Raw genomic sequence first — 11,896 nt, 5'->3', positions numbered from 1 at the left:
GGAGTAGATTTAGAAATGGAAGGAGGGTTTCAGCCGGCAGGAAAGTGAATCTTGGGGGAGTGGGGGTGGGGCGGGGAAAAGGACACTCTGGACAGAGGGGCTGCCCGGGTCGCAGCCGGGCTGGGGAGTTGCTGAGGACCCTCTAGACAGGGATCTTAGTTAGGGGTTCCCTGCCAGGCACCACGGCCCCTTCTCCCCACTCCCACCTCCCCTTCTCCCTTTCTCCTTCACAGACCATACTTTGCCTTTTAAAAGAAATGCCACCCACATTCAGAGACACAAGTGCAGCAGTTTGGTGAGCTTTTACAAAAATTTTTTTTTTTTTTTTTTTTTTTGTTCTGTTTTGTTCTAATTAAATGTATCGTCCTGGGAATCGCAGCCCATCGCAGCCTGACTCCAGTTCAAGGAAATAAACAGATTAGCAAAGGTCTGTTCGCTAAGCCCACGTTGGGGCTTTCGGGCCCCCTCTTGGGGGCAGGTGCATTACTCAAAGGTGCTTACACGCTTTATTCGACCTCTAAGGAGTTCTCTTATGTCAGAAGTGTATGTCTTACAATGGGTTGGGATGGTAAGTAGCCTCTTTTATTGAGTAATTCAATTATCTCCCTCTTTTTGTCCCTTTCCTGCCTGCCTTCCTCCTCGCCTTTAGACCAAAGTGATGCTTGAGTAAATTTATATGTTCAAATCAGGATTCTAACCCTGTTGAACCCTTTTAGACTTGCACATCCTTTTGATGTTTAATTTTTAAAATTTGATGTACACAGTTTTCTCCAAAAAAAGTGTGTTACTGTAACATGACAAAAACCTAGGTAAAAGGCCCATATGTTTTCAAGCCCTTGGTATCCCTCTTGTCATTTCAATCCAATGCTTTGTCTCCAGCCTTCATCTTTGAAGAAACTGGATCCTTCAAGTCCATTTGCAGGAGACAAGGTTACCGAATTTGGTTTATGCTACTTGCATTCAAGTTAATGTTCTCCCTCCCTTCAGCCCCCTCTCCCTCAAAAGATTGTGGTTCAAGTAGATCCAATTTTCTCATTTTACTCCAATGTCTCTTACGGTGATGGACGTTTAAATTAAGCAAGTCATTTGTAAAGTACTGTTTAAGCACCAAATCTGTAAAGTGTGTCAAGCCCCAAGCTCCTCTCCCTGTCTCCACTGTTCCTTTGTTCGAAAGCACATGCCTTACTGTGAAAAGTTGTTGCAAACGTGTTACACGCCCAGTCATGGTGGAGAGAACACTTCCTTCGGCCCCGAGTGCCCCCTCTCCTACACGTACAAGGAAAAAACAGCAACAGAAATGACTTGCAGAACCAAACACTGTACTTCTGATGTGTTTTACAAGCATAAGTTCTCCTGTTAAAAGACAAAACACGTTGAAGTTCCGTTTTCCCTCTTGCCCACTTTTGGTCCCCTGACATACTTTGTTAGAGAAAGCTTTTTAACACACAGCCCACTTCTCCAAAAGATCCTGTTTCCTTTTTTCCATTCTTAGGAGAAGAAAAAAGTTCACTCACATTCAGATGAGGAAACGTGTAAATTGCAATTCAGTGGGCCACTTGTTCTTCCTCTCAATGTGTTCACAACTGCTGGGAAGTGGTGATCTTAGGTATGTAAAATCAATTGTGGGAGGAAGAAGTGTCCGCACAGTACAGTATCCTGCAAAAAATGTCTGAAGCACAAACTGAACACACCGTCCAGTGCTCAGGGTCAACTGAAATGAATTGCATTTAAAGTTTCCCCTCCTTTTGTGAAATTCCAAGTGCAGAAACTGGATGCTAACAGTGAACCAAATTTTAAGAGCTACTAAGACGTAAAAGGATGCTTATTTAACTTTACTTTTAAAATGAAATGTTAAGGAAATGAGATTTTTTTTTTAAAAGGTGAAAATTTGAGCAGTCATTTATTGAATTTAAAAGTATTTCCCTAAACATTTAAAAAGCGCTCAGACACATCAACACAAGGGTTTATTATTTTTTCATTCTCGAATCTATCAAACCCAAGAAACCCCGGTAATTATGTCAAATTATTTTGGTAGCCTTTGTTTTTGAAATGTCACAGTACTGCCTTTTTTTCCTCCCCCAAACTGATGTACCAGTATTAGTTAAAATTCAAATTAATGGATGTTGCAAAAGAAAAAAAAAAAAGGGTGTCACTCAGAATCCCTGATTTAACAGCAACTCTTATACACTTGTAACCTTTAAAATTTTTATATTCTCTGGGGAGAGGTTTTTTCTGAAAGCAAAAATCTCCCAGTAGAAACAAAATCAGTAGTGATCAGGAAAACAGATATTCAGGTCCTAAAACTCCTTTTTCTTACTCAAATTTGCTCCCTCAAAAGGGCTTTCTAATTCAGTCTGTCCTATCTCCCAGGTGGTGTTGCGATTGGCTCTGAAAGTTTAAATTTTTGGTTGTTGACAGGCCAGAAATTTTTTACGTAGAGCTATTTTTTGAAAGTCACAGTGGTGGCTTTCCTTCGCTAGAAAGGTCAGTCCCAAGGGAAAATTGTATTGCACCTGTAGAAATGAAGGCTTTCCCAGCTCTTGACTACCTGGCAAGTTGGAGATGAATGGTTGACTTTGAATTTTTATGTTTCTGTCCAGTTGAATGGAGACAGTTTCAACGGGGCTGGGCTGGTTCAGTAGTTTTACCATTTAATAATGCCTCGACCTCTGCTTTTTCTTAGATCTTTTCCCTTCCCTGATAGGAGAGAATCGGATGTCTCAGGGTTGCCCTGTTTGTTCACTTCTGTCATGTTTTTGTGGCTCTTGGGTCCCAGAACCATCTCGTCTAGGCCAGGTCCAGGCACAGTCCATACCTCTACAGCGAAAATCACCAGCGAAGCCATTTCTGAGCCTCTCTGGATAGCTTTAGGTCGAATCTAATTTTTGTCCCTGTGGATGGTATCTTCTAGTCCTGAGTGACTGGTTCTGACCCAGGTTAGAAGGCTGAGTGACAGAAGAATTTAGAGCAAATAGTAGTTGAAATGGCTGAGTTTCTAAATGAGCAAAGCGCTTGCTTGTACCTTGGCAACAGAACTGACAATAGGAGAGAGGAGGATGGCTTCAGAGACTCGTCGATGTTTAGCAAGCCGATTCACGGACTCGGCAGCGGTCTGCTCGGAGTGGAGGGAATCCTGTCAGAATGAATGGTTTGAGGCTGGTTTCATAATTAATACCTAATGGAAAGAGCGGAAAAGCTGCCTCTTTGTTCGGGTGGCATGTAAAGTTCATTTGGATAAGTTAAGGAAAAACGTTTGGGGGGAGCTAGAATTATGGATTTGGCTTTCCACATTTATCACCCTAGTCTTTGCCACAGACCTCTCTCGCTTTTGGTAGTTCGTGAAGGTGCAGTCTTGAAGATGTCGTGTGAGGTTTTTTCGTCGATTTAGTAACGATATGAGGTTACGTGGACAGTTTTTAAATAAATTCCTGACTCGATTGATGACAAAATGAAGGCATGGTGGGTATAGACGTCGTTGCTTCCTACTGCTGAAGTAATTCCGTAGCAGAACAGGTTATTTGCTTGGAGCATAGTTCGGTTCTCCCAGCCACGTTGCTCCGGATTTTTCTCATGTGGATTTCTTTGTCATTTCATGTGTATGTGAACTGGTGACTCAGCTCCCTATTTAGAAGGCAAGTGGCGACATCCTGAATATCAGAGGGGGTGTGGCAACAGGATGTGAAGGAACACTGTGGGCTTTGAAGGCAGATAAGCTTGTGCTCAGGTTCGGCCCTGCCTGCATTGTGCAGTGGGCATGGATGATAACGCCCACTCGTCGTCATTGTGGTCAAAAGGACATAAGCAGGACACCCACACAGCGCCTGGTGTCCAGTGAATCTTGCTTGCTTCATCTCTCTGCCATCCCTACTGGAGGGTAATGCTGAGCAACACTTGAACTGTGCTGTGTAAATAGAAGTACGAATGACATCTGTGCTTGTGAAGGAGCTCAGTTTATCTTTCACTTCCTAGGGTTCTGGTCAGCTTGTTCAGTTGCAAGGAGCCGACTGGGGTGGAACCTGAGTGGAAGCCATCTTAGGCATTTCCTGCTTGCTCAGTGTCCTTATTATAGATGCGAGAACAGTCACACTGTCTTGAGCTTAGGCTCACTACCTTCCCGTGTTCATCTTTTGCAATTAGGATCTGAGTCAGTGCTGTAACCTTGGTAGGCCTCCTGAGAACTGGGAAAGCAGGGCCCTAGCACCTCGCCCACTGATGACCTGTCATATCACCTTAAGGTACTTTAAAACTCTCCAGAGTCTCTCAAAGAAATGAGCAAGGTCTGTCCCAGCTCCAGGATTCTCCCACCCATTGGTAATTTGGCTGAGTCGGTTGAGGTTTTGTTTGTTCATTCAGCCAGGCTTGTCCTGTGCTTTGCTTGGAGCAGAAACGTTTTTGGGAGTGTGCAAGGAGCCCTTCTCTCCTGAGGACTTTATTTAGAGTTGGGCGGGGGCTGGTACCGCCTTTATCATGCCTCGTATTCCCTTCCCTTGTCTGACCTTCTGCAGCTTCTGGCCTAGGTAAGGGTTTGCTGCTGCTTCTGCAGCTCCCCATACCCAACTTAAAAATGAGTTACAAGGTTAGACTGAGTGGCTGGATCGTAGGCAGATCTATCAGAAACCTTAGCTCAGAAGCAAGCCAAGCACCTGGTTCCTTTGTCCTGGTTGTTCCTCTTGGGTGGTCCCAGAAATTTCGGGATTGCACAGCTTCATGTAGCGTAGATGCTGCCTGTTCCTGCCACACCAGGCTTGGCCTTCTGGTAGAGAGATGGTGGGAGTAGTGGATGGCCATGGACGTGGGACTGAGGCACACCAGAAGTGACTCATGAATTACTCAACTCCTCAGTCAGTCTCCTGGCCTTCTCAAAGGTATGACAGTGCCTAGCTGTCATGTGAAGGTCAAAGATTACCTGCCAGGAGCCTTCTGAGTGCTTTCCTGCCTTAGTTCACTTCAGCCCTATGCTGAGAAACAGAGGTGAAGTCTTGTCCAAGATCACAGAGATAGTGGATGTGGAGGCAGAGTTAGAACCTAGGCAGCCTGTACCCACACCTGAGCTCTCTACCCGTGTGCTGTCTTGGATCTGGTATGTTTCTGTTTCAAACTGCAGTGTAGCCATTAGTGGAATGTGAAGTTCATTTATTGATTTCTCTCCTACATTTGAAAAACAGAGAAATGGAAAGAAAAAGTACAGCAAAGGTTAAATGTGCCTTCGTGAAACTTTTGAGAGAAATGTAGAGGAGGAGAGGTGAATCAATATCAAAGTGTGAGCGCCACTCCACGTAGGACAGGAGCAGGCGAACTCCGCTTCTGGCCAGAGTCGGTCCACCAGCCCTTAATTGTAAGCAGGGTTTTATTGGAGCACAGGCACACCCATTCGTTGGTATCTTCTGCGAGTGCCTTTTCACTAAACAGCATAGTTGAGTAGTTGGGACATAGACTGCCTGCCAAACCTAAAGTTTATTTACTCTCTGGCCCTTTAAAGAAAAAATTTGCTGGCCCCTACACTGGCACAATGTGCCTGGTGTCTGGTGTGTCTGCACAGCAGCTGTTGTTGTCATTTTTGTTCCTGTGGCAGAGGTGGTGCGAGAGAATGGAAGGGCACGCAGGTATGTCCTTTAAGGTTGGCCACAGAGTGACCGGGGCTGTGCTAGTGCCCCTCGGGGACCTGCAGCGGCTCCATCATCCGTGTCCCACTCCTTCCAGTGGATGTGGAGGCCCAAGCCTGGCCTTTTGAAGCTTTAAATTGAAGGGATTTTCATTCATTAGAAGTAAGCAGAGACCCTGGATCGCAGCTACAACATCCTTGCTATGGCCTGACCCAAGGGAGCTGGGCTCAGATGAGTGTCACTTGGCTAAATGTCCATTGCAGGTGGCTTGGAGTATTGCCCTGCTCATTTTCCTAACAGACACCAGGGCTTATGTTTCCTTGGGATTCCAGGATGCCATTGCTCAGGGCCCCAGAGCAGGCCAGAGAACTGCAGCCTCAGCAGCAGAGGTGGGCCGCCTCCCTGCGGGTGGGGGCCACTGGAAGCCACCTTCATCCGCTCTGTTGACAAACCGATCGGGCTACCCTCTCGTCAGTCACCCTGCTGCCTATCAGGAAGCTCTCAGTAAACACGCAGCGAATGAGTTTGTGACTGAGGTCAACCCCTCAGTGACCTCATGAGAGTTTTAAGTGATCCATGTTCGTGCCTGGGAAATGGTCCAATGTCTCTGTTGATGAAATTGACAAAGGGTGTGGCTAGCTGAGGTTGATTCTGCCTTTGTGTAGAGTATATCTCGAGCACCTGCCCAGGCTTTGCTGGGCCCTGGGAAACTCGTGGGTGACTGCTAGCCTCTTTTCTCAGCCCACGAGGATCCCACAGATGACCTGGAGTTAACAAATAGTTGTGTACAGATAATTGCTGTTCTTCATAAGGCATTCTTCAGTGGTATATCAACACAAAATCTTAGTCCCAGGTCCAGTGTCTTTTAAGAGGAAAATATTAATATTTTGGTTGAATGGAACCAGATTGATAATTCTGAAAAAATTATAAACAAGAAGTCTTAGTTCACAAGTTAAACGATTAGATTTTCCTCTCTGGGACAATAGAAATGGTGCGTCCTTGGATGTGAAGCAGCATCGTTTTGGCTTTAAGCAGTCTGTAGCATGGTTGGAGTCAGAAGGTGGTTAAGAAACTTTGTTGCTGAGAAGCAAGTTTCAGAGGCTGATTGACAGGAGAAACTTGGATCAGAGAGATACTTTTATCAAGCCACTGAGCTGTTTTCAGAACAAGCGGGAGTGGAGGAATAGCTGCTCAGGCAAAGAAAATGACACTTTGACTTTGATTCTTGTTGCGGGCTGAGTTTGCTTCTTGGTCAGCTTCTTCGGTGCTCTGCAGAAATGCTCTGCCTAAATGGTTTGTGTGCTTGGACAAACCCCAGTGTGGATGCTGCATTTCTGGGAGTGAAGCGTTCCTTTTTGTGTTCAGGGGACCTGGAATTTACTTCCCTTGAATCTACATTGCTTTCTCTCCTCGGGATGAGTCTCATTTGGCTTTTCACTAGGACTCCTTGGACCTTTCTGTGCTGCACCTTACTTCCTTAATTTTCCAAATGTCTGGTCAGATTTCTGAATGTTCCAATTCCCCTCATTCAACGTCGGAATGACGTTTCTTTGCAAAGGGCTGGGTTTTACTGCGATGAATTGGTTCTGGGCCAGTTTGGTGCTAAGTGCTTGACTTACGTGGTCTCGGGGAATTGTTCCCACAAGAATCCCATCCATCCCGGAGGTTCCACCACTGTGCCTTCCCTTCATAGTTGAAACTGGGGCACAGTGTTTAAGGAATTTGCCCAATGTCTTAGTACTCCACTTTGGCATTTCTTGGAATACTGTTTCATTTAATCTGTTTTGTGTACGTGGGTCTTATTTTCTCTAACTCAATTATGAATTTCAGGGGAGGAGTTGTCAGGTGGCCTGATTAGTACATTATTCTTTTTCAGATAATTTCTAATTGTCTCAAGGGTGGTGGTTAAGAGCTGAGCCTGGAGTCAGAAAGTCCTGGACTTAGGTTCCAGTTCTGCCGCTCCCTGCTGTGACTCTATGGGCAAAATTTCTTCCCGTCCCTGAGCTTCAGTCTGCTTCTCTGTAAAATGAGCAACTAACGAATCACTACTGTGTAGGTTTGTTAGTGGGTTTCAGTGAGTGGGTTCAGTGAGTGGGTTTCTCGCCTAGTAGAAGTGAGAGCTCAGGTGCCTGACGTGGAAGCTGTTGCTGCAGAGTGTTTGGAATGAATACTTCCTACCGCTCTTAGGCCTTGTAAGACCCTGCGGGACCCAGGTAGGTGTTGTAGTTGAGGAGACCAGGGCTGAGAGAGGGGGCCTTGGTAAGAAGTGATGGCGGCTCTTTACCTGGGACTCCAGCTCTCTGCTAGGAAATTAACTTCTTGAGGACCTTGATACATCACTTCTCACCTTGCCGAGGTTGTCCCCACTCAGGACATCTTTTCTTTTTTAACTCTTTATTTTGGAAATTTTCTAACATACTCAAGAGAAAAGAAAATGGTATCATAGATTGCCATATAGCCGTCACCCAGCTTTAACGGAGATGTACATTCTGGCAGTTTTCGTTCATCTCACTACCTCCCCCATTTCCCTTGCATATTTTGAAGCAGATCACAGATCTCATCCCCTTTCACCTGTAAATTTTTCAGTATGAATCTATAACTTAAAACGTTTTTTAAGCATAACCACAAAACGATAATCTTGCCTGACAAAACTGACAACTACTTAATGTCTCAAATACCCAGTCTGGGTTCAGATTTCTCTTTTCCCCCACACTGACTTCTGGTAATGAGTGTGTTCACATCCGGCCACTGGGCAAGCTGTCCTGCTTCTGTTGAAGTGAGGGGTTCAGGGTGCCGGTGGTCAGGCTTCTCTTCCGTGTTGGTCTGTGCTCGCTGCTCGGGTGGTGTCTGTGATGTGAGCATGTTACCGTGGAAGTGGTGCGATGTCACAGAGCCGGTTATGACCACAGCTGAGAATTTTGAGGGACAGGGGGACACAGAGCCCATTTGCTCTTGATTTCTGGTCGATGAACCTAGGTAGTAAGGACACTAAAAACATGTGCAAGACCCAGAGGTTTATTTCAAGAATTTCCTGCCTCTGAAAATCCCTCAGCGAGGTTCTCCTCCCCAGGGCTGCTTCACCGCATCCTAAATTGAGGGAGAGGCTCAGGGCCTTCCCCGGGCACGAGCCCTAGGCCAGTTTTCTCAAGGAAAGGCTCTGTGCCTTCGCTCCTAGTACAGGACTGGCCCACAGGGTCAGACTGGGGGCTCCTGGACTTCAGCATTTAAGCCTGTCCTTAAACATTTGAAGAGGCGGAGCCTCCTTGTAATTTTGTAATTTTGTCCCTAGTTAATGGGTCATTCAGAGCCTACCCAGGCAATTTGTTGAGAGTTTGGGCAGTTAATGATCATAACCCTGACCTTCACATTAACCTAGCCGCCTCTTGTCAAGGGCTCTCATGATCTTCAGGTAACAGCCACTGCTCCCATGAGTTTCCATCTTCTTTGTTGTTTTTTACACGTCTGTCTGTGTGTGTCTGTGTCTGTCTGTCTCTGTCACTTCTGGTAAGCCAGGCAGATCCACAAACCCAGGCCTCTTTCGCTTCCATCCAGCTCTCTGGTCTAGAGAATTTCCGTGTTGCCAAGCTTTGCTTTTGTAAGGGGCCTTTGTCCCTTCTCCCTAGGCTATCCTCGTGCTTCCCCTCCTGTTCAGCCACGGGGTTACTTTCAGGTACCACCTAGATTAGAGCCGAGGAAGGGTTGCTGCTGCTTTGTCAGGGTCATCAGCAGGATTTGTTGGGAGAGGACAGCGCATACGGTTGGGCCAAGAGAAGTGGAACCTTTCTGGCCCCGAAGAGAAGTTGGCTGTAGCTTCTCTTTAGAGAAGACGCTTCCCAGTCGGCATCCAGCCAGTTTTGAGGGTTATGCATGTAGAGGTGCACTCATGCTGGCTGATCGTTAAAACCAGCAGCCACGGTTTGCCTGGGACTTCGTGCCTGCCCCTGTCAAGGGCTTTATCCACATTACCTCCTTTAACCCTCACAAGCCCTTAGGGACTACTACAGTAATCCCATTCCACAGATGAGATAACCAAGGCTGAGGTTACATGTGCTGAGGGCACACCTAGGGAAGAGGCAGCTGGTTGGGTTACTTGGTCTGCAGAAAAAAGCCAGATGCTCCACTCCGTAGGCTGGAACGTGGTAAAAGTACTGCGTTTGCCAGACCCCTGGTATGTGATGAACCTAACATGTGCCCTTCGGAGCTGGCCGAAGAGGCATTCCTCAGAACGGGCCTCCAGAGAGGAGCTGGCTGTTTCCAGCTCTGCGAATGGACGCTTAGATGCCCTGGAGCCTTGGTCCAGGATGCGCCCAGTAGAGCTGACTCTAGGCATTGGCAGTGGCAGGCTGGCCCTGGGCAGCCATCCTGGGGCGCTGCACAGAGAGCGAGGTGGCCGTGGCCCAGGCGATGCTGCAGGGCTTCTGCACGCCGGTCTCGAGAGGGCTTGGCAGGACTGGATGGAAATGATTAGCGCAGTGGGGCATCCCCCACTTTTCTTGGGGGATTATGTCACAGTCTGTTAAGCGTGCTCCCTTGGTACTTAATCCCACTCTGACACGGATTTTGCCGGCAGCTTGTCACGTGGCCGCCGTTTTTGTGGAGACTGCCTCTGTGCGGCCGTGTTGGTGGCCCGCAGGGTTTCCACCCGCTCCCCATTGGCTCGATTTTCTTTCTGTTGAAGAGAGTGAAGAAAATAAACCGCAAATTCATGCAGGGCATGAAGCTAGAACTCTCCAGCGTTAGTGGAGGGCACCCCCTCAGGTGACCAGAGGTTAGCCTGGGCTCCGAGGAGTTTGAGAGCCTGGCGTGACCAGGTAGCACTGAGAATGCCCAGTGGTCAGGCGAGTGTCACCATCTCAGTGTCCCCTCCAGTATCCTGTTCCCCTTCATAAATCGCCAGCCATTTTTAAAATCCTATTTACCTTTCACCACCTCTCAACTGTAAGGAAACAAAGTTTCAAGTACTCACTGTCTATTTTGTAAAAAGTTTTGTAAGGAGTGATACAGCAGATTCTCCCTGAGCCCAGAAGTACTGGGGCTGTTATTACAGAGGAGGCAGAGAACCCCTTTTTGGCTGAAAGTCTGTGGTCTGGACCTGCCTTGTTAAGTCTTCTGGAATGAAAGACTTTCTTCCGCAGCCATTCTTGATGGTGGTGAAGGCTTTGGAGTTGCATGGATGGTCTTTGTGGTCCAGCCCCTGGGTGTGAGAGGTAGAGCAGCCTGTGCCTTCCCCCAGGCCACCATGTGTCAGGACGGGGATGGAGACCTCAGTTGACCCTGCGCAAGACTTCTGCCTGCCCTACCCTGGTGTCCCTGCCCAGGAGCGGGCGCAGGTGAGGGAAAGTCGGGGGTGCTGTGTCATGGAGGCTGCCTCGTGGACTGGCTTTCTTGTAATTTGTATCTTTTCCTATGAGGACAGTGTAGACAAGGAGGTGCTCAGGGACCTGGCCGGAGAAGACGCTCAGAAATGTTTGTGGCATCAAGTGGGCAGTGGACGGGCGGCCTTCCCCTCGGTCCCCCGCTTCTCTGATTAGGAAGAACGGGCTTACAGTCCGGAAATAAGTCCATTGCTGGCTTTTTCTTTGTCACCCCCTGGCTCTCTGACCTCAACAAGTGCCTTCACCCACCCTCCCTCGTGTTTGCAAAGAGAGAGTTGACGGCATCTCACTGTTCCTCCCACTGATGGCTGCTCCTGGTACCGGGCGGGGGGGGTCTCTTGCTATTGGCGGTCTTTGGCTTTATTTTTTTTCATCTGGGCTTCTGGAAGCCCAGGCAGTTCCCGTCCCACTGCATTCCCTCCATCCCTGTGCTGGGATTCTGGGTACTTTATGCCCATGTCCCTCTCAGCTTTTTTCTTCCCAGATTGAAGTGTCGAGAGTGACGCCTTTCTTTCTAGCTTTTCTTCACAGAGTACCAGCCTCTCCCCTGGTTGGTTCCTGGGCCTTCCCTGGCTCCGTTGCGTCTGTCTGTCTAGTCCCTCTGTCTCTCCCAGTATTTCTCCTGAGCTGTGGCCACCTGGCCAAGCCACAGTGTTCCCATCAGGGACACACGCCGCATTTGTTCCAGGAACCACTCTCTCAGCGTCTTCCACAGCTCCTGGCAGCCATCGACTAACAGCTTCTCCCTCAGGCTGGCGAGCTCACCAAAACCAGTTTCCCCACTCAGGTGGCGTTTGCTTGTACTATGGGCGAGGCCATTCTGGCAGAGTCGCCTCTGTCCCATGAGAGCTTTGCTCCGATCTTGCTCCTCCGGTGGGCCGCACCCACGCCCCTGCGCTGGAAGGTGCCACTCGGCAG

General features: G+C 48.0%; 1 protein-coding gene across 1 annotated transcript in view; it reads left to right on the top strand.

The window, feature by feature from the left end:
• The window catches only part of ZC3H4 (zinc finger CCCH-type containing 4), a 38,460-nt gene that overhangs the window by 1,032 nt on the left and 25,532 nt on the right, over positions 1 to 11,896 (top strand).

The sequence above is a fragment of the Pteropus alecto genome, unplaced genomic scaffold (assembly GCF_000325575.1).
Source record: "Pteropus alecto unplaced genomic scaffold, ASM32557v1 scaffold194, whole genome shotgun sequence".
Classification (NCBI taxonomy): Eukaryota; Metazoa; Chordata; class Mammalia; order Chiroptera; family Pteropodidae; genus Pteropus; species Pteropus alecto.
The sequence above is the reverse complement of the archived record's forward strand: the minus strand, read 5'-3'. Positions and strand labels throughout refer to the sequence as shown.